At 38.7% G+C, this 25,491-nt stretch overlaps 1 protein-coding gene across 5 annotated transcripts in view; it reads right to left on the reverse strand.

Moving 5' to 3' along the window:
* vit (vitrin) overlaps window positions 1–20,083 on the reverse strand; it is an 87,866-nt gene extending 67,783 nt beyond the window's left edge. For all 5 annotated transcript variants that reach the window (XM_051651139.1, XM_051651136.1, XM_051651138.1 and 2 more), the window contains exon 1: window positions 19,944–20,083. The gene's annotated coding sequence lies outside the window, so the exon portion shown is untranslated. The remainder of the gene's footprint in view (window positions 1–19,943) is intronic.
* Window positions 20,084–25,491: the final 5,408 nt, after the last annotated feature.

The raw sequence follows: 25,491 nt of genomic DNA on the forward strand, positions 1-25,491 counted from the left end.
TGACATATGTGGGATTTCCACGTATGATTAAAATACCTGAGCCACATTATCAAAACATCCCTTCTTGTATCCATTTTTATAGCAAGGTTATTCCTTTTATAGTGATGTACAGATTCTGATTGTTGAATTTATGTTGTTTAAAATGCACTTTATGTTGATGCATGTAGCATTAAAGTCCAGGTATTAAATTTAAATCTTGATTCAGTAATTAGAGAAAAGGTTTTTTTAGTTAAGGACCATGATGAAAATTAACCATGGATTTACTATAGTAATATTGCAGTAACCATGAACCAGAAGTAACCATCTGAGCAGAAATCATGGTTTTGATACAATTAACCATGGTTTTATAACAGTAATACTGCAGTTTTCATATAGTAATCATTATTTTACTATATATTGTAACCATGACAGTAACCATGTTGATTTTGTGGTTACTATGGTTTTACTACAAATGCCATGATTAAACTATGGTAACTGTTGTAAAACCATGATTTTTGTTAAGGGCAACCTGTTGCAGTGTTTACCAAATAGAGTATCCTTTGGATTTTTAAGTAATATTTTTTTCTGAACTTAGCAAATACTGAACCATACTGAAACCGTGACCCTAAAACTGTGATACAAACCGAACCGTGAGACATTTGAACAGTGCGTTTGCACTGCTTCTGAGATGTATTGAGCCAATAGCAGGGGTGCCGTGGTTGCAGTGCCGCCAAGCTTAAGCGCACTGCCTGAGTAGAGGATTTGCGGTGAGGTACCGGGGTGGTACGTATGAGTTAGAGGAGAAAGGGACTTGCAGTTGCAAAGTCGGGGTTTGTTACGTCTGCGGTAAGGCATAAACAAAAGAGGCTTCGGCAGAAGTATGGTAAAATGCTTAGGCTGCAGTGGGTTGGTATTAGAGCCATTAGTGAATGTGGCCGAAGGAAACTGAAGCGGTCGGACATAGATCGCATTGGTCCGCAGCTAACATTGCAGATAGCCAGGGCTCAAGGTTGGGCAGGCATCTGCATTTTGCTGAGATAACGGCCTTGCCCAGCACTCTGATAGTGGGTGTACATTATTTCTAACTTAGATTTTTTTTTTTTTCAGGATTAGGTGTTGTAAGACACCTGTGAACACACTTGTGCACACTTGTTGAGGGAGGCATGATTAAACGTAGCATCTGTGAACACCTTAAACTTAATTGTTTGCTAGATTAAATATCTGGAACATATGTGAAGCAATATCAGGGTAAATGCTTGCATGTGCATATGTACAACGTCATTTAAAATTGTGATTTGTCATTAAATTAGAAGGCACCTAAAACTAAGTACCAAGATGAATACCATAGTCGGATATGTATTTAACTTAAGCGTATGGTTTGGAGCTTTGTAGATTGTTCTCCAATGTAATGCAAGTAATTCAATTAACTCTGTATTATTGGCACAGGGTGAATTGTCTCGTTTTGATGAGGATGTACAAAATCATTTGGAGTTTGTGCCTGAGAATTGTATTTAATAGATACTATGTGGGTGCCGTTTGCGTTAGTGTCGTGAATAAATACGAGTAATTTAAACTGATAACCTGTAATAAATTCTACAGAAAAACTAAAATATTGTGAGGATGAAGCAAAATGCGAAGCCGAATCATCTGGCACTGATTTCAAAACGTTACTTTAAACCAGGGTGGATTGCAAGATTATGACAGATTATTGAAACATTTTAAAGTCATTCAGCAATTAGGTTCTATGGTCAAGCTTTTTAAGAGTTTGTAATCCAATGATTCGGGCAAAAGTAGAGAAGACTTGTCTGTAAAATTAAATTGATGGATTGATTTCACCTGTGTGAAACATTTGTCCTGGGTGGGAGGAGAGAAAGTCATGTTATAGTCTAGAGATGAATAGAAGTTTGTAGAAGCACTTGCTTTATAGTTATCGGAGCTGTGCGGTGAACTCGAGTGCTGCGAGGAGGCAAGACACGTTTGCGGAATGATTCATGAACGAGTTGTGACACGGAGCATGACCCGCCGCTTGCAGAGCTGAATTCGGCTCATGTTTGTTTGGACAGAAGCAGTATATAGCCGTAGTGAGCTGTAGCATGGTCAGAGCGGATGCTGCTGCGGCAGCAAGCAGCATGATTGCCTCTGTGTTCCAAATGGAATAAATTACACTCAGAAGGGCATTATGAAGGGAGAACAATCATGATAGTCATGTTGGAAGATAACTTAAATGAAATTTCTGATCAATAAAGGCTTAAAAGTGAGTTCCGAATTTTTTGAGCTGCCTACTTCTTAGCCCTCTAAATATCTCACGGTTGATGGTAAAATCTTCGAAGGGAATAGGGCATGAAACGATCACTGAATGGTACATGCCCTAAATGAGCTGCACAGCAAGGTAATCAGGCTGACAGGAATCACCTGTGCAGTATAACCGGATTGAAACACTGGAGTGCTTTGGAATAAAGTTTGAATTAAATTGTTAATCTTTTGATACCCTCACGTTAAATTAAAGTTGTAATAGACCTCAAGTGGCATGAAGACAGAGAAGCTTCCATTCACGGAGGCAGCCTCACGCTATAGGGATCGCTCCGGGCCGGAAAATAGGATGATAGGACCTGTGTACAGCCATAGGGGGCTGTACGACAGATATACAGCGAAGCAATGGCGTGTACGGAGGCAGCCTCGACGCCAGGTCTGCTTTGGTGAAGAAAGATGAGAATAAAAGAAAGACAGTGCAAAAACAATGTTTAAATTGGCAGCCAGCGTTGCCACGAAATATGAATAGTGGCTGCTGTGGTAGCTTGGTAAATAACGTAACGATTGCAATGGAAGAGCTTATCTGATGATGGCAAATCCTTTGCACAGAATAGTGTGTCATCCAAAACTGTCGCATGGATCTGTTGGGGGTAAGTGCGCATGCAGCATGGATGTAAGCAACTGTTTATATATGCCTACTCTGGCGATGTGAATGGTCGGATTAAATGAACATGCTCCTCCCGAACTTTGTTATGAAACTCCATTTGTGATTTTTGTTCATTATCATTCATCATTCATTATTGTGCAGCCCGTCAAATAATATTAACAACCTAACCTAACTTGCTTTTTGCAGCACTCAGTGGGTCTCACCTCAGAACTGCTGTGATGTGTGTAAGGAGCCATATAATATCATTTTGCAGGGGGCCTGGGTAGCTCAGTAGTAAAAGACGCTGGCTACCACACCTGGAGTTCGCTAGTGTGTGCTGAGTGACTCCAGCCAGGTCTCCTAAGCAACCAAATTGGCCTGGTTGCTAGGGAGGGTAGAGTCACATGGGGTAACCACCTCGTGGTCACTATAATGTGGTTTGTTCTCGGTGGGGCGCGTGGTGAATTGAGCGTGGATGCCGTGGCGGATGGCGTGAAGCCTCCACACGTGCTATGTCTCCATGGCAATGCTCAACAAGCCACGTGATAAGATGCACGGGTTGACAGTCTCAGACACGGAGGCAACTGAGATTTATCCTCCGCCACCCAGACTGAGGCAAATCACTAGGCGACCACGAGGACTTAAGTGCATTGGGAATTCCAAATTGGGTGAAAAAGGGGAAAAAATCCACACAAAAAAATATCATTTTGCAAAGAAAGTGCCACAGTCATGTCATTTTCATGAAATCAGTTTAGCATTGAGCAGCGTTTTATCACTGTATTACAACACTCTCTTGAAAGAGTAGCAGAATGCTGATCTAGAAGTCTGGAAAGATTTCACACGTATCCAGAGACAAACTAGGATGTATGCCTTTAAATTCTACAGACTCTTGACATCTCTATTATAAATGGCATTACAGAACATCCTCCCCAGTTGACAAGATCCACAATTGACTCTAACCACTGACAAACACAAACCATCAACGAACAACCTTTTATAGCCTTATAAAGTTAATGAAAAAAGTACTACGACACACTGTTTCACAAACACAAAGCTGAAACTACCTTGAAGGTGTCAACAGGTACCTGCAGATCTAAAATGAGCGGAAGTGGGCATGGGTGGGAGTGTTTGCACTATTATCACTGTATGCTCGCAAACTGTGGGTGTATAGTGTGTTAATGAAGTGGCGCAAAACGCAATTTGCTATTTTATTGAGAAAAATGTCATTGCGCTATGACGTTTCAAAAACACGTCTTAATTCGGTGCAAAGTCTAAACTCAGTTTCTGCATTTGCAGTTTAGAGATTCCAACAGCAGGTGGAAATAAAGTTCATGTCCAAACTCTGAAAATATAGTGGAACATAAAATTATGTCCCTGATGATAAGATTTGTAGCCATCTTATATGAAACAAAAAAATTATGATATTTGTGTTAAACTATCTATAAGTCATGGTTTATTTTTTAATTATTAGGGGTTCAAGCGCTTAGCGCTGAAACCCAATTGTAATTGTTAAGATTTTTAGGGGTTCAAGCGCTTAGCACTGAAACCCTATTGTAATTGTTACGATATTTATTAGGGGTTCAAGCGCTTAGCGCTGAAACCCTATTGTAATTGTTAAGATTGTTATTATTGGGGGTCACGTGATGGCATGTAAGAAGCAGACGTGTGAGCGACGAGCTCTGCGCACTATGCTAATTTTTTTATTATTTTCATGTTATAATCTGGTGAAATTTGATACACCCAGTTACACATTTGCTCTTTGAGGCAAAACATGGCAAAGAAGTCAACATCCTCGGGCTCTGGAGACATTAAAAGAGACTTACGTGTTCAGGATGTATGCCCCAACAGGCCTACAGAGCGGGGACTTGATTTGGATGCCATGGCGGGAGAGGAGATCCAGCGTCAGTTGTCCAACATGTCGGTGATGTTGACGAAGGTTCTTGCTGACTTGGAGGATCTCGCTGTAATACGTCGTTCGATTACGGCGATGGAAATAAAATTCTCTGAGATAGTTACAAGAGTGACTGATGTTGAGAGACAAACTGATTTTCTGGAATCTTCGGAGAGGGAATTAACTGCTAATCTGCCCGTGACCAAAGTTGATTTGGAACGTCTCCTTGAAAAGCTTGAAGATCTTGAGAATAGAAGCCGCAGGAATAATGTTCGAATTGTTGGAATTCCTGAGCATGAGGAGGGCAGAGATATGGTGAAATTCCTAGACAAGCTTTTCCTGAGTCTGCTCGACATAAGGCCACAAGCTGGAAATCGAATGAGCTCACAGAGTCCCAGCTCATAGATTTGCTGAGGGAGATACGCCCCAATCGATTCTAGCCAGATTTCTGAGATCATCCGATAAAGATCTTGTGTTGCGCCAGGCGAGGAGCAAAGGGAAGCTTTCTTGGAAGAACCATAATATTTTCTTGTTCCCGGACTTTGCAAGTTCGACAAGAGAGAAACGTGATCGGTTCAAGGAACATAAGAAACTCTGACATCAGCGAAAGATCACTTTTGCTCTGATATTCCCAGCCAAACTGAGAATAGAAACGAAGGACGGTCGCAAAGTATTTACATAACCCAATCAGGCAATGTCTTTTATTGAATCAATGGGTGAGTAGACTGCGTTAGCTCTGCCGAGCGGCTGGAGCTTGTTTTGTGAATAACACTTTTCCTTAAAGAAACTTTTGCATTGATGAAAGATTACTTTTGCATTGAAGTTCCCGGCCAGTTTGAGAGTGGACGCTACGGATGACCACAAAATATCTACATGCTCACACAAAGGATGTCTTTTGTAAAGTTGACGGATTGTGTAAGTCATGGTATATACTTTTATGCGGCCTCCGAGTGAATTGACTCGACCATCTGGGGAACCGGGATGCCGGTTTTGTTTCTTTTTGTATTGGTTCTGCCTAGCGGCTAGAGCTTGTTCTATTGAATAACACTCCTTTGGAACAGCTGTGGATTAATCTGTTCGTTCTTCGTGCTTATTCCTCCTGCTGGCTGGAATTTGTTTTGAGTATTTTTACGGGACATTGGAATGATTATGTCATCCACTGAACTCATAACAGCTGGCTCACAGAACATTCGTTTGTCTGTCTGAGGAATCTGAACGGTTTTTTTATCAGCTGGAATTTGTTTTGTGGAAGATCACACCTTTGAGACAATTCTGTGAATGAATCTACACGTCCTTTGTGTTCATTCTTCCTATTTGCTGGGGTTTATTTTACAAAGTATTTTCTGTTATGTAATTTTGCCTCACAATTTGTGAGGCAAAATTGAGTAATCCGATGGCAAAGTTGTCGTGGGGGCTTGTGGGCGTTCATGGACCTTTTGAGTTTAGAGGGATTGTCGCCGGTTGGCGCTTTCGTGCGTGGGGCTAATGCGCACGTTTTTCTTTTTTTTGTTTGTTTTGTTCGGGGGGAAGTTCGGGGTTTGATTGTTTCACTAATGGGGAATGTGGTCTTTATAATTTTGTTTTTGACACACAATTTATTTTTTCTACAATATCAAAATGTCAAATGTTAATATAAGTGTACTATCTCTCTCCACATGGAATGTAAATGGGTTGGGGCACCCCATAAAAAGAAGGAAGGTTATTACTTTTCTTAAACGTAAGAAATATGATATAGTGTTTCTTCAAGAAACACATCTCTCACCGCAGGAAGCTGAAAAATTTGGGAAAATATGGGGTGGACATGTTTTTTTTAGTGCTGGCTCAAGTAAGAGCAAGGGAGTCATTATATTGATTAATAAACATCTACAATTCAAATGTCTCAAACAGACTAAAGATAAATTAGGGAGAGTCATTATTGTTTTAGCAGAAATTCAGGGGCAAAGGTTGATTTTGGCTAATATTTACGCACCTAACGCTGATGATCAGGGCTTTTTTATAGATCTTGAAGGGATGCTGCAAGCCACTGGCACCCCTCATGATATAATATTGGGAGGAGACTTTAATCTTTTGATGGACTCAGTCCTTGATCACAATGAAGCAAAAGTGTGTAAACCCCCTAGAGCAACATTGACGCTTCACAGCATAAGTGTAAAAATCTTGGTCTTACATATATTTGGAGACTTTTGAACCCATCTGGTAGGGACTATACATTTTTTTCATCAGTCCATAAGATTTATTCTAGAATAGATTTTTTTTTTTATATCCAAATCATTTCATCTGTTGTGGATTGCAGTTGGAAATATCTTAGTCTCAGATCACACCCTGGTGAATTTAGAGGTGTTGCCATATACAGAGAAAAATAAATCATATAGTTGGTGCCTTAATGTGTCCCTTTTGCAAAATCCTGATTTCCAACAAATGTTAAAGACTGAAATCAATGTTTCTATGGAGACCAATTGGTCCTCTGTATCCTCTGTGGGCGTGGCTTGGGAAGCACTTAATGTGGTTCTTAGGGGTCGGATCATACAGTATGCCTCATTTACCAAAAAATCCAAAGCACAAGAACTTGTGGAGTTGGAAGGAAATATTAAAAGTGCCGAGGCAGAGCTGAAGCGCCGTATGTCATCTGATGGCCTCAGAGAATTAACCGGTTTGAAATATAGATATAATACTATTTTGTCACGGAAAGTGGAGTTTTGGTTATTCAGGTTATTTGGTTATTATTTTGGTTAAAACAGAGAGAGTCTTTTTCTACCATTCCCTCAGTGAAATCTGCTGGTGGTGAAATATTTACCTCGGCCATTGATATTAATAATGCTTTTAAAGAATTCTACCTTGATCTCTATAATTCCATGTCTTCTTCTACTGATGAAGATATTAGAAACTTTGTGGACCCATTAGAACTCTCTAAATTGATGATTGAGCAAAAAAACTCTCTTGATTCTGAGATAAACTTGGAGGAGCTTGATGAGGTAATTAAGGCCTTACCTACAGGCAAGGCTCCGGGGCCTGACGGCTTTGCCGTTGAGTTTTTCAAATCATATGCTACAGAACTGGCTCCACTTTTGTTAGATGTTTATACTGAATCATTCAAGAATGGAAAGCTTCCGCCAACCATGACACAAGCCCGGATCAGTCTGATTCTTAAAAAGGACAAAGATCCAAGTGTGTGTAAAAGTTACCATCCAATTTCCCTGATCCAACTAGATGTAAAAATGTTGTCAAAAATTCTGGCTAGCCGATTAAGTAAGGTTATGACATCTCTTATACATATAGATCAGGTGGGGATTATTCGGGGCCGTAGCTCTTCTGATAACATTAGGCGTTTCATCAATATCATGTGGTCAGTAGCGAATGATCAATCTCCGGTCGCTGCCATCTCACTTGACGCTGAAAAGGCATTTGATATGGTAGAATGGGATTATCTTTTTAAGATTTTGGAAATGTATGGGTTCGGGAGTACATTTATTGGTTGGATTAAGTTACTTTATAGACACCCTGTAGCAGCGGTACAAACAAATGGATTAATTTCAGATTATTTTACTCTGGATAGGGGCACTCAGCAGGGTTGCCCTCTCTCCCCATTATTGTTCTGCCTTGCCCTGGAACCATTAGCAGCTGCGATAAGAAAGGAGGATGATTTTCCAGGGGTGATTGCGGGAGGTGTGGCGCTTAAGCTTCTGCTTTACGCAGATTATATTTTATTATTCGTCTCCGACCCCACTAGATCTATGCCTTGCCTCCATAGAATTATTAATTCCTTTTCCAAGTTCTCAGGATATACAGTCAACTGGTCTAAATCCGAAGCTTTGGCTCTGACAGCGTACTGTCCAGTAACGGCCTTCCAGCCGGGCGCCTTCCAGTGGCCCAAACAGGGCATTAAGTATTTGGGAATTTTATTCACAGCAAATTTGTCTGATTTAGTCAGAGTTAATTTTGATCCCTTAATAAAAAGGTTTTCGAATGATGTGGACAGTTGGGCTTCATTACACTTATTGATGATTGGGAAGGTTAAATGTAATTAAAATGAATTGTATTCCAAAATTCAACTACCTGTTACAATCTCTCCCTATAGATGTCTCCCTCTCTTATTTCAGGCAATTTGATCATTTGGAATAAGCGTGCCAGGTTACATTTTAATAAGTTACATAGGCCGATGGACAAAGGTGGGTTAGGCTTACCCAAGATTCTGTTTTATTATTATGCATTCGGTCTCAGACATTTGGCTCATTGGTCGCTTCCACCTGAAAGAGTGGTTTTGCACTGAACAAGAATTTACTGCCCCTATTTTGCCTCGAGCCTATGGCTAAACCCCAAACTATGCATTAATAAGTCCCCTTTTTTTTGGTCTGAGTGGATTGCAAGGGAGGTTAATACACTCGGTGATCTTTATGAGAGTGGTGTGATGAGATCCTTTGAAAATTTGGTTCAATATTTTGGGATCCCCAGATCTCAGTTTTTTAGGTATCTTCAGCTACGACACTTGCTCTGTACTATTTTTGGGAATAGCATACACCCCCCTAAAGCAGCAGATACTCTGGGAGAGGTGATTTCTGCTTTTGGAAAAGGTCATGAGGCATCAGTGTATTACTCCTTATTAATTCAGAGTCTGGGGGACGGAGTCCCAACCACTCTCAAGAGATTATGGGAGAAAGATTTAGACTTGGAATTGGAGGAGGGAGAATGGGCTAGGGTTTTAAAAAAACATAAAAACTGCATCTAGAGATGCAAGGGTGCGCCTTATACAATTCAAGATTTTACATCGGTTCTATTGGACCCCCTCTAAATTGTATAGGCTTGGTCTTAAAGACACACCTACCTGCTGGAGATGCCAAACAGAGTATGGAGATTTAACCCATGTCTTTTGGGAGTGTGTGGAAATTCAAAAGTTTTGGTTAAAGGTGCAGGGTCTGGTATGTGAGGTGTTAGGCATTATTCTGCCCCAGACTCTGTATCTTGGGTGATGGGGCGGTCATTGACATTGTAAGTAGACACATAAAGAATTGGGTCTTAACCAGTGTCATGATCACCAGGCAGATCATTTTGAGGGGCTGGAGGTTGGCTGGAGCACCCTCCTTTCTTTTTTGCATTGGTGTCTGTCAAACCGTTCGGTAAATATTTCAGATATTTTTTGCGAACTAGTCCTAGGTTTTTCACCCGATCGGAACCAAACCAGTGCAGAAATATACTCTGGAGTCTGATTATCAATAATTATTTTTAAAAAAGTTGAAATTTCGACTCACGGTCGCTAAGGGCTGCCAAAACGTTCGAAAAGGTCGGGCCATTTTTACTAAAATGGCTATAACCCCTGAACGAAATTAGATATTTTCACAAACTCGGTACACATGTGTATAAGCTCAATATGATGTCACAGTAAAAAAAACTGCAGAGTTTGATTGAGTTTGAACCGTTAGTCTGATTGAGTTGAAAATCGGTATGCAGTGTCTTTGTCAAAGGTGCCATGACCGTCTATGAGGACACTGGCATATCTCAAAAAACATGGCCGCCATCGGGCAATGAAATTTGAGCACCTATTAGACAAGGTTATCGGAGGCTGATCGGCACAAAACTTGGTGGGCCTGTTCGACTCCTAGCCTAGAGGTCTGTGAGAAATTTGAAAGAAATCGGCCAATGGATGGCGCTAACAAGTTTTACGCTTCTGTAATCACGTGGTATTTCACACATACACACAATGGCTGTGTCCCAATTCAAAGGCTGCATCCTTCGAAGGACTCATACTTCAAAGGCCATGCCTTTGAAGGCCGCGAAGGTTGGACTGAGCATTGTTAATTGAGACAGTCTAGCCTACGGAGGACTGTTCTTGTCACCTAACAACTGTGACAGTTGCAGAGTGACTGTAACGTTTGGACTTTTTTTAAAGTTATATTAAACTGTCTGAAAACAAAACAGGGTTCACAAACTGTCTAAATATTTTCACCATGGCCCATTTCTGTATATAATAAAGAGTATAAACTATATATAATCGCATCTTAGTAAGATATAAATCAACATTTGAACCACTTTAAAAGTTTTTTTTTTTTTTTTTTTTTTTACATTTGTATCATTAGATATTTGAGTAAGTTGAAACCCAAGTTTAAAAGTGTAATTCGGCAATTTCTCTCAAAAAAATCCTGTCGTCACTGGCGCGCAATGAATTCTGGGGTAGGCAAGGCTGTGAAGGATCCATTTGTTGTATCCTTCATTTCACGGGAAACGAAGGACGCATTTGGAGGCCGCATTTGAAGGAGCCTTCGAATTGGGACAGCATTTGTCACGCAGCAGTGACGCAATCGGCCTTCGAATGCGACCTTTGAAGGATGCAGCCTCTGAATTGAGATGCAGCTATAATTCATATAATTTATTAGATCTCCTCATACTGAAAAACTTTGCCTCAAGAACCACTGCTGTCAATCAAATCGTTCATTAAATATTCATGATTATGTAAAAAACCTACTTTTGTGAATTAGTCCTAGGTTTTTCTCTCAACCTCAATAAAACCAATGCAGTACAATTCTCTGGACTCTCTAGGTCAATAATTATCAAAAAAAAAATTGAACTTTACCCTTTGGGTAGCTATAACAGTGTCATTTAGAAAATGGCCATGGTCAAGTGTACAAATAAGCCCATAATTCCTAAACAAAAACTCAGAACTTCACGAAATTAGGTGAGCACATGCAACATATGATTCTAAACAAGCATGCAGACTTTTATGGAGATCGGAACATAGGTGGCGCTATGCGCTTTAAAAGCTTTAAAAACCATGTATTTCCTTAGTAAATTGCCTGTATCTATGATCTAGGTGGTTACATGCTTGCTAAATAAAACATAATACCTTTTTTCGCATGTGCTTAAAGGCCTTAAACCGCTTGAAGCCCGTTAATTGCTGCTCGCAGCTATATTTATTATTATTATGTTTTAATTTACAATTGTATTTATGGTCTAATTTGTAGGCCTAAAGGTATTTTTCCATCTGTTTTCGTAGAGTGTTTTTTAAGTCACTGCAAAACGGACCGGTGGAAGAAGTTGGAGAGAGTAAAATAAATGTTTTGCCCACTTCGTCATTTTGATTATATTTTCATATCGTTTGAAGTATAATTTCAATTCAGAAATATTTTTGGTTTATTTATTTTTTTGTTTATTAATTTTAGTTAAAATTAATTTAACTTTTCAAAATCAAATACAACCGGTAGAAGTGAAGTGCGTGCCGATACAATCACTATTAATAATAGCCATGATTTGTGCGAGTAGATGAAAATGATTAATAATACTTACATTCTCTGTAATTTAACAGAGCCTACATTCAAGTCCTGACGAGAATCATATTTATATAAAAGGAGCATGTCACTGTCATAGAAATTTGCCCGACAATCAACAAGGATGCAGTTAATGCACAAAAGAATGTCATTTATTACAGTCCATTTACACTACCAACTTCTTATGAATAAGCTGTCTTGGTTAATATTGCTGGTGCTTGAGGGAATCAACTATATAATAGGACAAAAATGGTGGAATAATAACCGGAGAAAGCCTCAGAATTAAACTGCACAAATTCCAGCCCATTTGTGCGTTGCGCGTGCAATTTCGCCAATCCTACTTGCGCACAGACTTTGCAAATGCTTCCATGAAAATACCAAAACTTCGCCGACTTTGCACTTATGACTTATGGCATAGCAATGCGCTTAACGCTAGCACTCTTAAAATAGGGCCCACTGAGTGAGACGAAAAGAAAGTTCTTGGATTACAAAAAAGTATTTGTCTTGCTACTTACTGAGCTTGTAGACCAAATAACCTACTTTGTAATATAGGATTTTCAATGCAGCCAATGAAGGCCTTTGTCCAGTTTTCTCTAAACCAGTAAACCAGTCTGGTTATAATACAGTTCAAAATGACTAACCAGACCCCGTTATTTTCTGTTGGTCAGGGATGCAGCTTTTGCAATGTATTTTTGTGCTTTTCTGGTTACAGCTGGTTTCTGACTGGCAGATCTGCCAAAAATCCTGGTTTTATGAAGCTCATGACATGCAGTTTTTGTTGAGAATAGTTCAAAGACGTGCTGATTCACATCTGTGGATATTTTTGTGACTTTGCTAAACCACGTCACTGACACAAATGCTCCATACCACATCAAGGTAACAAAGCCCAATCATCTGCAAAATAAAGGCCAGCATGGCATAACTGCTGAAAAAGAATGCTGGTGTGCTTGTGGTCCAACAAGTCTTCTTGACTAATCTAACCAATCAGACTTCCTTGGTTAACCAAAATATCTGGAAAAATCATGCTGGTTGTGCAGATGCGCTGATGAACAAAATGGCTATGCTCATCCACCAACTAGACCAGCATCAAACCAGAATAAACCTGCCTGGACCAGCATGGGAATTCATGCTGATCTTTTCAGCAGAGAGCTCAGTCTCTTCTATACAGCAGTCGGGTCACTGGTGAGTCGACCCTGTCCGCAGACCTCACTCTACAAGAGACAACCACAAAGTGCTCATCTGCCGAAGCCAACTGCGATTCAAACCACAAGGGAATTCACTGTGAAAACTGCTTCTATATCTTTACCACTTTTCTTTGAATCTTTTGGTTCATGAAGGTCTCTAAACTTTCTCCATTAACCGTCACATGTCTTACATGCAATTAAACCTGTAATTTAGGTATTTGTTGAACTGAAGTTGAACTCATTTTTCATGTGATGTAGCAGTTATTTTGTTCACACCTGAAATGGCTACACTGCATGAAATATTTATGTATACAGTCATTCAATGCAAGTAAAACACACTGATTAGAGATGGATTTGGAGTTCAGTGAACTTCACACTTCTTCAACCCAGAAGAGCAGACAGTCCTAACAGTGGCAATTCCTTTAATACTAACAGGATTTCAGAAGAAATGCTAAAGTATCGAGTTTAATATATGTACAAATAATTTATTTCATATTACTCTTTGTGCATTTCAATATTTTAGCAAATACAAGTGCCAAATACATCACTATAAAAGCACCGTACAAGAAACTGCTGTGTAGTCAGAACTGCTTTTTCTTCAAAGGAAACTATACAAATTATTTCCTTTTTTTTACTCTACATGACAGCTATATAAAGTTCCAGAATTGATTCTTCTATACTAGACAAAAAGGTAAGGATTTGAGGAGTTTAAGAAAACAAAACAAAAAAATGAACTTGCTCCAAAAGCAGTAGTGGGTTTGTTTTAATAAGCAAAGCAGATTTGTTTTCCCACCCTGTGGACAGAGCAGTCACCCTTTTAATCACAAGACTGAACACAGAATATTTACAGATCGGTGGCAGCTGGTACCTTGAGCTGCCAAATCTCCAGAACAATCATGTGTTAGCCAGAGAAACGTCCCATAATCCTCATTTACCTGATTTTCTTTCACGTAAACATTTTCACATAATAAGCCTTACTGCAGCAAAAACATTTCTGCATTTTGACAGAAACTGAAACGGTCAACACAAAGCCTATATGTCAGTTTATAGTTTAGGATAACAAAGGTGTTTACTGGGTATTCATTAAGACACCATATAAGACTAGAGCTGCATCAGAAATCTCTCAGAGTACATATTGCATTTGATGAAGGACGCACTTCTTGGATGTTAAAAATAGTATGTTCTTTAGGTATGCAAGTGAGTAGTATGAATATGTTCCAGACATAATGCATATGGAAATGGTACACCTGGTATTAAGATGCATTTCGGGTGATCCGGTCACATATGGTCAGCATTAAATACAGGTGTAAACGGGGTGAAAAACGTTTCGTGATCGGATCAAAAAAACACATACGGAGGTAGTCAAAAACGCATGTGTGACCACATCGCATTTGAGATGTAAACACTTATCTGTCGTGAATGCTTCCCGGACAGCAGTGAAGCACCATCCCTCACCTGTCAATCAACCGCTGTGCTAAAACAAGAGTTTAAACTTTGCTGGTTACGTGCAGCTTTAAAAGGAAATAATCATCCGAAAAATTAGCAAAAATGAATACATGCATGAGAACTTCATGGATCTTCTTCAGTGTGCCTGATATCAACATGCAGGGATTCAGATGAGTAACATCCACATCTGAAGCTCCTTTAATACAGGTAATCCACAAAAATAACTGAAAATTCTGCGGTTCTGAGAATGTTGCATTTGTGCTTAGGTTAAAACATCGGAGGAAACAGCGTGGCAGTTTTATACATGCTTTGTCTTTTCTGACTTTCTTTGCGGTTTATTATCATGCAGTTACACACTGACATGTGCCCTTCAACTGTAGTCAGAAAAATCTTAATTATGTATTCTGAGCACATCATCGATCAAGCGAAGTCATACTTAAAAGTGGAAAACTCTGAATTCTAGATGATACATCAGCTGCCGAGATGGGATGTTGGAAGGGGAGTGTTGACAGAAAAGATTATGGAAATGAATTATTTTGCTAAAATATTTCAACTTCTGTACTTTTTTTTTAATAATATCAATTTGTTATACAGGTGCATCTCAATAAATTAGAATGTCGTGGAAAAGTTCATTTATTTCAGTAATTCAACTCAAATTGTGAAACTCGTGTACTAAATAAATTCAGTGCACACAGACTGAAGTAGTTTAAGTCTTTGGTTCTTTTAATTGTGATGATTTTGGCTCACATTTAACAAAAACCCACCAATTCACTATCTCAAAAAATTAGAATATGGTGACATGCCAATCAGCTAATCAACTCAAAACACCTGCAAAGGTTTCCTGAGCCTTCAAAATGGTCTCTCAGTTTGGTTCACTAGGCTACACAATCATGAGGAAGACTGCTGACCTGACAGTTGTCCAGAAGACAATCATTGACACCCTTCACAAGGAGGATAAGCCACAAACATTCATTGCCAAAGAAGCTGGCTGTTCACAGAGTGCTGTATCCAAGCATGTTAACAGAAAGTTGAGTGGAAGGAAAAAGTGTGGAAGAAAAAGATGCACAACCAACCGAGAGAACCGCAGCCTTATGATTGTCAAGCAAAATCGATTCAAGAATTTGGGTGAACTTCACAAGGAATGGACTGAGGCTGGGGTCAAGGCATCAAGAGCCACCACACACAGACGTGCAAGGAATTTGGCTACAGTTGTCGTATTCCTCTTGTTAAGCTACTCCTGAACCACAGACAACGTCAGAGGCGTCTTATCTGGGCTAAGGAGAAGAAGAACTGGACTGTTGCCCAGTGGTCCAAAGTCCTCTTTTCAGATGAGAGCAAGTTTTGTATTTCATTTGGAAACCAAGGTCCTAGAGTCTGGAGGAAGGGTGGAGAAGCTCATAGCCCAAGTTGCTTGAAGTCCAGTGTTAAGTTTCCACAGTCTGTGATGATTTGGGGTGCAATGTCATCTGCTGGTGTTGGTCCATTGTGTTTTTTGAAAACCAAAGTCACTGCACCCGTTTACCAAGAAATTTTGGAGCACTTCAGGCTTCCTTCTGCTGACCAGCTTTTTAAAGATGCTGATTTCATTTTCCAGCAGGATTTGGCACCTGCCCACACTGCCAAAAGCACCAAAAGTTGGTTAAATGACCATGGTGTTGGTGTGCTTGACTGGCCAGCAAACTCACCAGACCTGAACCCCATAGAGAATCTATGGGGTATTGTCAAGAGGAAAATGAGAAACAAGAGACCAAAAAATGCAGATGAGCTGAAGGCCACTGTCAAAGAAACCTGGGCTTCCATACCACCTCAGCAGTGCCACAAACTGATCACCTCCATGCCACGCCGAATTGAGGCAGTAATTAAAGCAAAAGGAGCCCCTACCAAGTATTGAGTACATATACAGTAAATGAACATACTTTCCAGAAGGCCAACAATTCACTAAAAATGATTTTTTTATTGGTCTTATGATGTATTCTAATTTTTTGAGATAGTGAATTGGTGGGTTTTTGTTAAATGTGAGCCAAAATCATCACAATTAAAAGAATCAAAGACTTAAACTACTTCAGTCTGTGTGCATTGAATTTATTTAATACACGAGTTTCACAATCTGAGTTGAATTACTGAAATAAATGAACTTTTCCACGACATTCTAATTTATTGAGATGCACCTGTATATGACAGTCAACTAATGATTCACCTTTCGCAGTTTGTTTGAACCAAATCAATTAATAATTTGTGAGATACCATGCATTTAGAAATCATATGTGTTGTGAATAAGCGATGCAAGTGTACTCATTTATGTTTATTCACTTTTTGCTTTTGCCATCATTCATTGTGTATTTCTTTAAATTTGGCTTCTTCGGTATTTTGTTTCCCACCTGAATGCGTGACATGTCATTGTAATGAGTGCCCAACTCGGAGGTACAGGCATCCCAGGTCCACTTGAAGGCAGCACTAGTGATTGATTTATGTCGTCATGAAACAAAGTCCCTCCCCTCGAAATCTGAACAAAAGTAGTCACAGGAGACGCATTTAGGTGACCAGGTGTGAACAGCAATGTATCTCACCAGACCACATGTGATCGGATCACCCAAGACACATTTTAACACCAGGTGTTAACAGGGTCTATATTGAATTTCAAAATATTATGAACCACAATAATTGACAAAGCATATAGAGGCAAAATTCTACATTTTGAAACTTGCAACATTGTTTTCTGTCTGTTATCATAAATTAACCTGCAGCAAACCTTTGGCAACAATGGACAATTTGCCATAGGTTTGCCACAAAGCTCTTTGCATGTGAAAATAAAAAGTGGCAAATCTGTGGTAAATTTGCCATGAACTCTCGATTTCTGTAAGTGATGTGGTGAAGAAACTGTGAAACTCCTCTCTCGTTAATGTGCGCTCAACCAAAACACTTCTGTGATGCTTGTTGAACTGCCCCCATTTGTGTTAATGTAATGTAAAAAAATAATGTAAACTCAGTGTACATGTAAATTGTACACATTATTTCAAACTGTGATAGCTTTACATTATTATATATGAAATTTCATAATTTTAATTGATAGAATTTAGAATTTTAATTATTTTTAAAAAGCTCCCCAGTGTGCACACTGGCACCCTTGCAGAGCGGGAAGGGTAACGGTCCAGTTAAATGCGCTGCCGGACCTGCTCCCCTGGAACCCCAGCATGAGTTAGATGTGTCGCTGGGGTCAAGTATTCTCGATTTCCAATATGTGTCAGACTGCAATTCATAACTCTGTCCTTACGAAAATCGAGAGTTCATGGCAAATTTGCCGCTGATAATTTTCACATGCAAATGAGCTTTGCGGCAAACTGTCCATTGTTGCCAAAGGTTTGCTGGAGGTTCACCACCTTTTGCACCAGAAGTTTGCAGCGAAGAGCTGCAAACTTCTGGCAAACATTTGTGGCGAATCAAAAGCTAATTTGCATGTGAAGATAACGAGTGGCAATTTTGCTGCAAGTTTGTGGCTAGTTGAGATTTTATGTAAGGGTGCACAAGCATGCGTTGCAAGGGGCGAAGCAACAATTTGAAAATAATCTTGGTGTTCAAGTTAGTCAATATATTTATTGCAACATTTACTTGAATAATAACAGCCAGTTTAATGACACTTGAGACAAACTCTATCACTCCCTATGTACTGAGGTTTGATACTGCCAGACCAACACAAGAGCGTATGTTAAGCATGTTCAGCATGTTCATGGACAAGCACTTGCATCTGCGTTTGTATACTTTCATAAAGTATGTTTCATCACTATTACTAACATTTCCAAGTTTTGTCGAGAAAACCAAAGACACCATTTCTTCAGAGTTGAAGACAACAGGTGCAAAGGAAAACACAACTTTGTTGTTGTTGTCTTGGCAGTATGCAAAATGTGATTTATAATGTTACATTTGTTATTTCAGCTTAAAACCCATATGAAATGTCTTGGGGACGAGACATTGAAAGGCTTCTCCCTTTTTATTAAATAGCCAACAGCCTTTAATTTACGACACAGCCATGATTTGCTACTTGCTATTGCTAGTTGCCATCAGATGGCGTTATGGCTAGGGACATTCTCATTCTAGAGAGCATTTTATATTGGGAAAAAAATTGACCCCCTTGAGTGCAAGATGATGCCATCAGTATTTTTGGTCTGTTTTCCTATACTAGCATATAGATAAGCTCAAAGCAAACAGACATGAAATATATGCCACTCAAGTCAAATTTTGATTTCATGTTGTGTTCAAAATCCTACTGTAGCAGCAGTTAAAGCCCCCTCCTGCAAGTAGGTAAAATATTTTTGTCTGAAATCACTTGATTTAAAATGAGCTCTTTTGTAAATTTAATAAACTCAATAAAGTGTTCTTAGTTCAGCCAGCATTTTGGCCTTTTGCCACTATTTATTCAGAGGAAATTCACAGGAAATATTGGGGGGAAAGAGAGGGATGGGACTGGGAAATGTCACAAGCTGGATTCGAAAATACATTGCCCATAGGAGCACCACAGCTGAAGTCTGAGCACTAAAGATGGCAGCTTTTATCTAATATTATATCATTAGTTTATCAATTAATATTGAAAAATGAATATTCAAAATAAACAAGATACATTTTCGGTAGTCGATGGTAAAATAAAATAAATAAATAAATAAATAAAAATCGGCCTAGATAGTAATGTTGACACATACAGTCGCCTTTACACAGAGACCTGAGAACAAAGACCAGCAGTACTAACACACAACAGTCCTGGGCTGCGTTTCCTAAAAGAACCGCTATCATAAGTTGATCGTTGAAACCGCTGGCGCCAATGGTTTCACGATCTACTTAGGCTTACGATGCTTCTGGGAAACGCAGCCCTGCAGTGTTCAAAGAGAAGACAAGTCTCTACAGCACACACACACATTCACTCAGCACAGGTCTGATCACGCTCGCATACTGCTATAAATAAAAGACACAAATGAAAGAATAGACGCGACAGTTCATTCACTGCTGCAGAACTCATGTCTGAAACTCAGAGGCTTCAAGTCTCAACTAGTGTTACAGCAGTACAGTGCAAACTCACAATATATCCACAAATACACATCAGAGGCTGACTATCCCGAGAATGTCCCGACTGCTTGTATGTGATGCAACAACTTACTAAAAAAGTACTTGTTAAAGGATTACGAACAATCCTGTGTGTCTGTAGGAGAAAATACTAAAGCTCAAAGCAGCTGGTAATTAAAACTAATTAAGTGTTTTGTTTCTAGAAAGCGAAGCCAGTAATTACATGAAATCAAAGGCGCTCTTACCTTCACGCGCTGCACATGAACGCGCGCACACTCCAGTCCACACTCGCAGATCTGTCAGCTGTGTGCGTGTGCGCGTCCGTGTGTGTGTGTGAGCGTTGATGCTGGAGGGGTGAAAGTTCCTGCCTGCTTCAGTTCCACCCCAAACACTCTCACTGTGAGCAGTGATCAAGATCACGACCAAAACTCTGTCAGAGATATCCATTTATATGTTGTGAAGGAGGAAAAGTTATTTCTCTTGAAATCAAATTTCGAAACAGAGTGATGCAAATCTTGCAAAGCACCAACCTTATAGAACACATTACATAACTTATTACAGCTTATTACAGCTACGTGATTTAAAAAAATAAATAAAAAAAATAAATAAAATGAATTAGCCTATACAGAATTTGTGATAAATATTGTAATATCGAGGTACACTATATAGGCTACTGTGTGTGTGTGTGTGTGTGTGTGTGTGTATACAGTATATACAGTGGGTAAGCAACCAGATTGAGCCTTAGTACCGCGGTAAGTACCCCCGCCAGGAGGCGCAAAGAGACACTTTTGTATCATCGTTTAGTAGTGTGAAGTGAGAGTTATTACGATTAAATTGTTAATATTATTATTTGTATTGTATTTTTATTTTATTTTGTATTTTATTTTTTTACATTTTGATGTGTAGAAGATGATCTAACAATGCAAAATTAATGGCAGCATTAAAGTTATAGCTTAGTTAGCTCATGAATTGATATACAGAAAAAATGCTCGAATGTCAGCCTTTTTCAATAAATTAAAACTGTTGCTTCATAGTTATTAGCTATTTAATTATCTTCCTGAAAATCAAAACGAAAATATGTTGTGAACATTCATAATTTCATTTTAGCCCAAATGAGAAAACAACAACAATGCATTTAATTAATGGCGTTAACCAGTGTTATAATTGACCCGGCAGACTAAAAGTGTTAGACACACTCATATTTATGTGTGTGTGTGTGTGTGTGTGTGTGTGTGTGTGTGTGTGTGTGTGTGTGTGTGTGTGTTTATTTTGTTGTTTTTAAATAATGTTCTTTAAAGTTACAACGGTTGGTGTGGAGCAGATAAAAACTGAAGTTCTTCGGCAGCTTCATGTTCCTGATAGTTCTCTGGGTGTGCGCTCATTTCAGTGGATACTGTCTTTTCCTGCTAATCGCGGGTTCAAGACCAGCTTTACTTATCTTATTGTCTGTTTGGATACCTGTAGAAAGTAAACTACATCCAGCAGTTTCACAAAAAGCCATTTTGCACTGTGGCTGCTACTGACAGTGTGGCCTGTAAGATCATTGTTGGTCATTTGTTCACATTATACTGTATATATATATATATATATATATATATATATATATATATATATATATATATATATATATATATATATATAAATCATATTACACTTATATTTGTCACCACAATTGTGTTTTAAAGGTAAATTCATTGGCAAAACGGTCACATAGGGCGGCAGTGTTCATGATTACATGTTTACATGAAGTTTATTATTCAACTTAATTACATTATACAGTAGCCTACAATAGCGTGAGTGTAGTTCACAACAGTGTGGAACATTATTTAAAGTCATGGTTTAAAATAGGAAACTAAGTAACTGTTGGGGCAAATGTTTAAACAAAATGATTTTGTAACTGTAAGATTAATGAGTAAAAGTCTTTGAAGTCCATCTTGAATTATCTGCAGAAATGCACAGATGCATTGTCCTTTGTTATTTGGCTGATAAAGACTTAAGTTGGCAATAATTTGTTGTCTATGCATTCCATTTTAAGAGAGTGTAGTCCATCCTTTGACCAAGACAATACAAGTAACAATCAGTGAGTGGCATCGTAATCCAGCTGGAAGCTTGTGGCAGTTAATTTTGGTGAAGTCCATCCTGAGTCCAAGGTTCAGGCAGTGGCCAGTGAAGTATCCCATGTCTTGAAGATGGCATCAGTTCATCCTCTGTGGAGTCCATCGTAGTAGACTGAAGTGATGTCTGACTGGCACAGGCTGCAGACCGTCGTCATCATTCAGCGACATGTAGCATTGGGAGTCGTACATCATTCTGGACAGAAGGTGGATCTGGCAGGCTCTGGTAGTCTCAGGATATGTATCCCAAGGTTGAAACAGGGAAAGAAATAGAATAATATTAGCGTAGATGCCATTCACTTTAAAGCAGAGTTATAGAATATGAGACATGTTCCAGTTCCAGCAGACCTGACAAATGCAGCATAACTATGAGTTGATGGATTAATTAGGTGGATGCCTGGCTGAATAGAGGAGTCTTCAGTCTAGACCTAAACTAAGAGAGTGTGTCTGAGTCCCAAACACTGCTAGTAAGTCTATTTCATAGTTTAGGAGCCAAATAGGAAAAATTATCTACCTCCTTTTGTGGATTTTGATATTCTAGGAATTAACAGGATCGAATTTTGTGATTGTAGTGAATGGATTATAGTGCGATAGAAGGTCGCTTAAGTACTGGGGAGCTATACCATTAAAGCTTTGTAAGTAATTAAAAGAATTTTAAAATTAATACAAAATTTAACAGGTAGCCAATGTAGCGACAACAAAATGGGGCTAATACGATCATATTTCGTGGTTCAAGTCAGCACTCTGGCTGCTGCATTTTGTACCAACTGAAGTTTATTTATTGAACCTGGAGGACATCCACTAATCCATTACAATAACCTAGTCTTGAGGTCATGAATGCATTAATTAGTTTTTCTGCATCAAAGAGAAACAGAGAGCATGTGTCATAACTTAGCAATATTTCTGAGGTGGAAGAATGCTATTCTACAAACATTTGAAATGTGATTTTCAAAGGACAGATTGCTATCAAATATAACACCTAAGTTCTCCGCTGTAGAAGATGCTGTAACAGTACATCCATCGAGAGACAAATTATATTTTAGCTGAGGTTTTTGTTCCAATAATTAGTACCTCAGTTTTGTCAGAATTGAGTAAAAGGACATTTCTAGCCATCCAATCTTTGACATCATTGATACACTCTGCTAACTTGGAGAATTGTGAAATTTTGTTGGGTTTCGAAGAAATAGAAATTTGGGTATCGTCGGCATAACAGTGAATACTAATCTCTTGGTTCCTGATAATGTCTCCCAGGGGAAGCATATACAAGGAGAAATGCAGAAGCCAAAAATGTATCCCTGTAGCACTCCATACTTAACTTTAGTTTGACCTGACAGTTTCTCGTTTACACAGACAAAGTGGTAGCGGTCAGCTAAATAGGACCTAAACCAAGATAATGCCTGTCCACAAATGCCAACATAATTCTCAAGCGTATGCAAGAGAATCCCTTGATCTATGGTGTTGAAGGCAGCACTAAGATCTAAAAGCTCTAGAAGAGAAATGCAGCCGCAATCAGATGATAAGAGCAAGTCATTTGTAACTCATAAGTGCAGTCTCTTTACTATGATGGGGCCTAAATCCTGATTTAAATTCTTCATATATACCATTTTCTGAGATTTGAGATTGGTCTATAATTAGCCCACTCTCCAGGATCAAGCTGTGGTTTCTTGATCAGGGGTTTAATAACATCCAGCATTAAGTTTCTTGGGACATGCCCTAAGGATAGCGAGGAGTTAATAATATTGAGAAGAGGTTCTGAGATTACAGGAAACACTTCTTTCAGGAGCTTAGTAGGTATGAGGTCTACCATACATGTTGTAGTTTTTTATTCTTTTATAAGATTTGTTAGATCTTCCTGACTGTTAACAGCAAAGGACTGAATTTGCTCGTAGGGAATACTATGAGACACTGTCTTCTGAGGTTTTCTTCATAGTTTTAATTTTGTTTCTGATTGTTTCAAATGTATCAGTTAAGAAATTCATAAAGCCATTACTACTGTGCTGCGATTGAACATCTGGTTCAGTCGAAGCTTTGTTTCTTGTCAATTTAGCCACTGTACTGAATAAAAACCTAGGTTTGTTGTGGTTATTTTCTATGAGTTTGCTCAAATATGCAGACCTGGCAGCTTTTAGAGCCTGTCTGTAGCTAGACAGACTCTAGATTCTAGATACTATGCTTCCATGCACAGCTAAATACCTCTAATTATGTATTCCTCCACTTGCGTTCCATTTTCCGAGTTGTTCTCTTAAGAGAATGAGTGTGATCATTGTGCTACGGTGCGTGGCATTTATCTTTAACTTTCTTTAACTGAAGGGGGGCGACACTATTTAGAGTGCTAGAGAAGGTGGTATCTATTTTTCTTTGACTAGGTCAATTTCTTCTGCCTTGAGCAATGCACCAGCAGCTACAGGAACCAACCCAACACTGTATGTGTATATACTGTATAGATATATATATATACAGGGTTGGGAGGGTTACTTTTGAAATGTATTCCACTACAGATTACAGAATACATGCTGTAAAATGTAATTTGCAACATATTCCGTTAGATTACTCAAGGTCAGTAACATATTCTATATACTTTGAATTACTTCTTCAGCGCTGGTAGATTTTTTCACTTGTTTTGACTATAAAAACTCTGCCAGTACAGTAAGACAAAATACACATGTTAAAAATACATTCTCTGAAAAACCTAAATATCTTATGCAGTGCTGTTTCTAAAACAAGATAAATCAAACTGATCTTGTTTTAAGGATTTTTAGATATTTTTACAGGAAAACAATAAAAAAATTATTATCAAGAATAAAATTTTTGCCCTAATATCAAAGTTCTTTCTAGAAAAAAGAAATTATGATACAACGTAAATTTTCTTGATAGAAAAATATGATCGTGCCTGGTAACGTGCATGTAAAATGGCTAGAAATAGCATTTTAGCTTAGCGTAAAGCTGACAGTTTACACAAGGTTTATTACTATTTCTTCTGCTCCAAACTTACTTCAAACTTACTTCTTTGTCTGCTTGTATGAATGTAACACATCATAAGAAAGTGTTTCACCGCTGTTTGGTGGCACCAAATGACAAAAGTGATGAAAAGTGATGTCCATTAGAATGGATGCAGGGTCTGAAAGGGTTAATCAGCCAGAAAACATATTACAAACACAGATTTAGACAGTATAACATTTTCATTCCCTAGAAATGCACTTGTTTCCAGCCTTTAGCCACAAATGTGCATTGGAGTATACAATGTATTGACAATACTGAGTATAAAACATTACTGACATTTTCTCACAGAACTGAGATATTTAATGCTTGCATATAACCCTTTTTCACAGTATTGTGTCCATAATTGCCTTTTATTGTCTTTATTTTAATATATTTATAACTAAATCTCTACATAATTGATCCACTGAAATTTATCCCAGGTTCCTCTTTCAGCTAATAGAAGATCATTACATTACATCAAAGGGATCCTTATAGAAACAGAATAGGAACCTTGAACCTAACCTTATTTTGTTTTCTGTGAATTTTCATAGTCGTGTATTGTGATAGATAACAGCAGTGCAGAGGCACTTTACACACCTGGTGTGTCTGATCACACTCACTGCTTCATGTAAAGTGTTCAAACATTTTGGCCCACATCTGGACATGAGATATTGATGATAAGGAGTGTCAGCTAATGCTT

The sequence above is a fragment of the Myxocyprinus asiaticus genome, chromosome 23 (genome assembly GCF_019703515.2).
Source record: "Myxocyprinus asiaticus isolate MX2 ecotype Aquarium Trade chromosome 23, UBuf_Myxa_2, whole genome shotgun sequence".
Taxonomy (NCBI): domain Eukaryota; kingdom Metazoa; phylum Chordata; class Actinopteri; order Cypriniformes; family Catostomidae; genus Myxocyprinus; species Myxocyprinus asiaticus.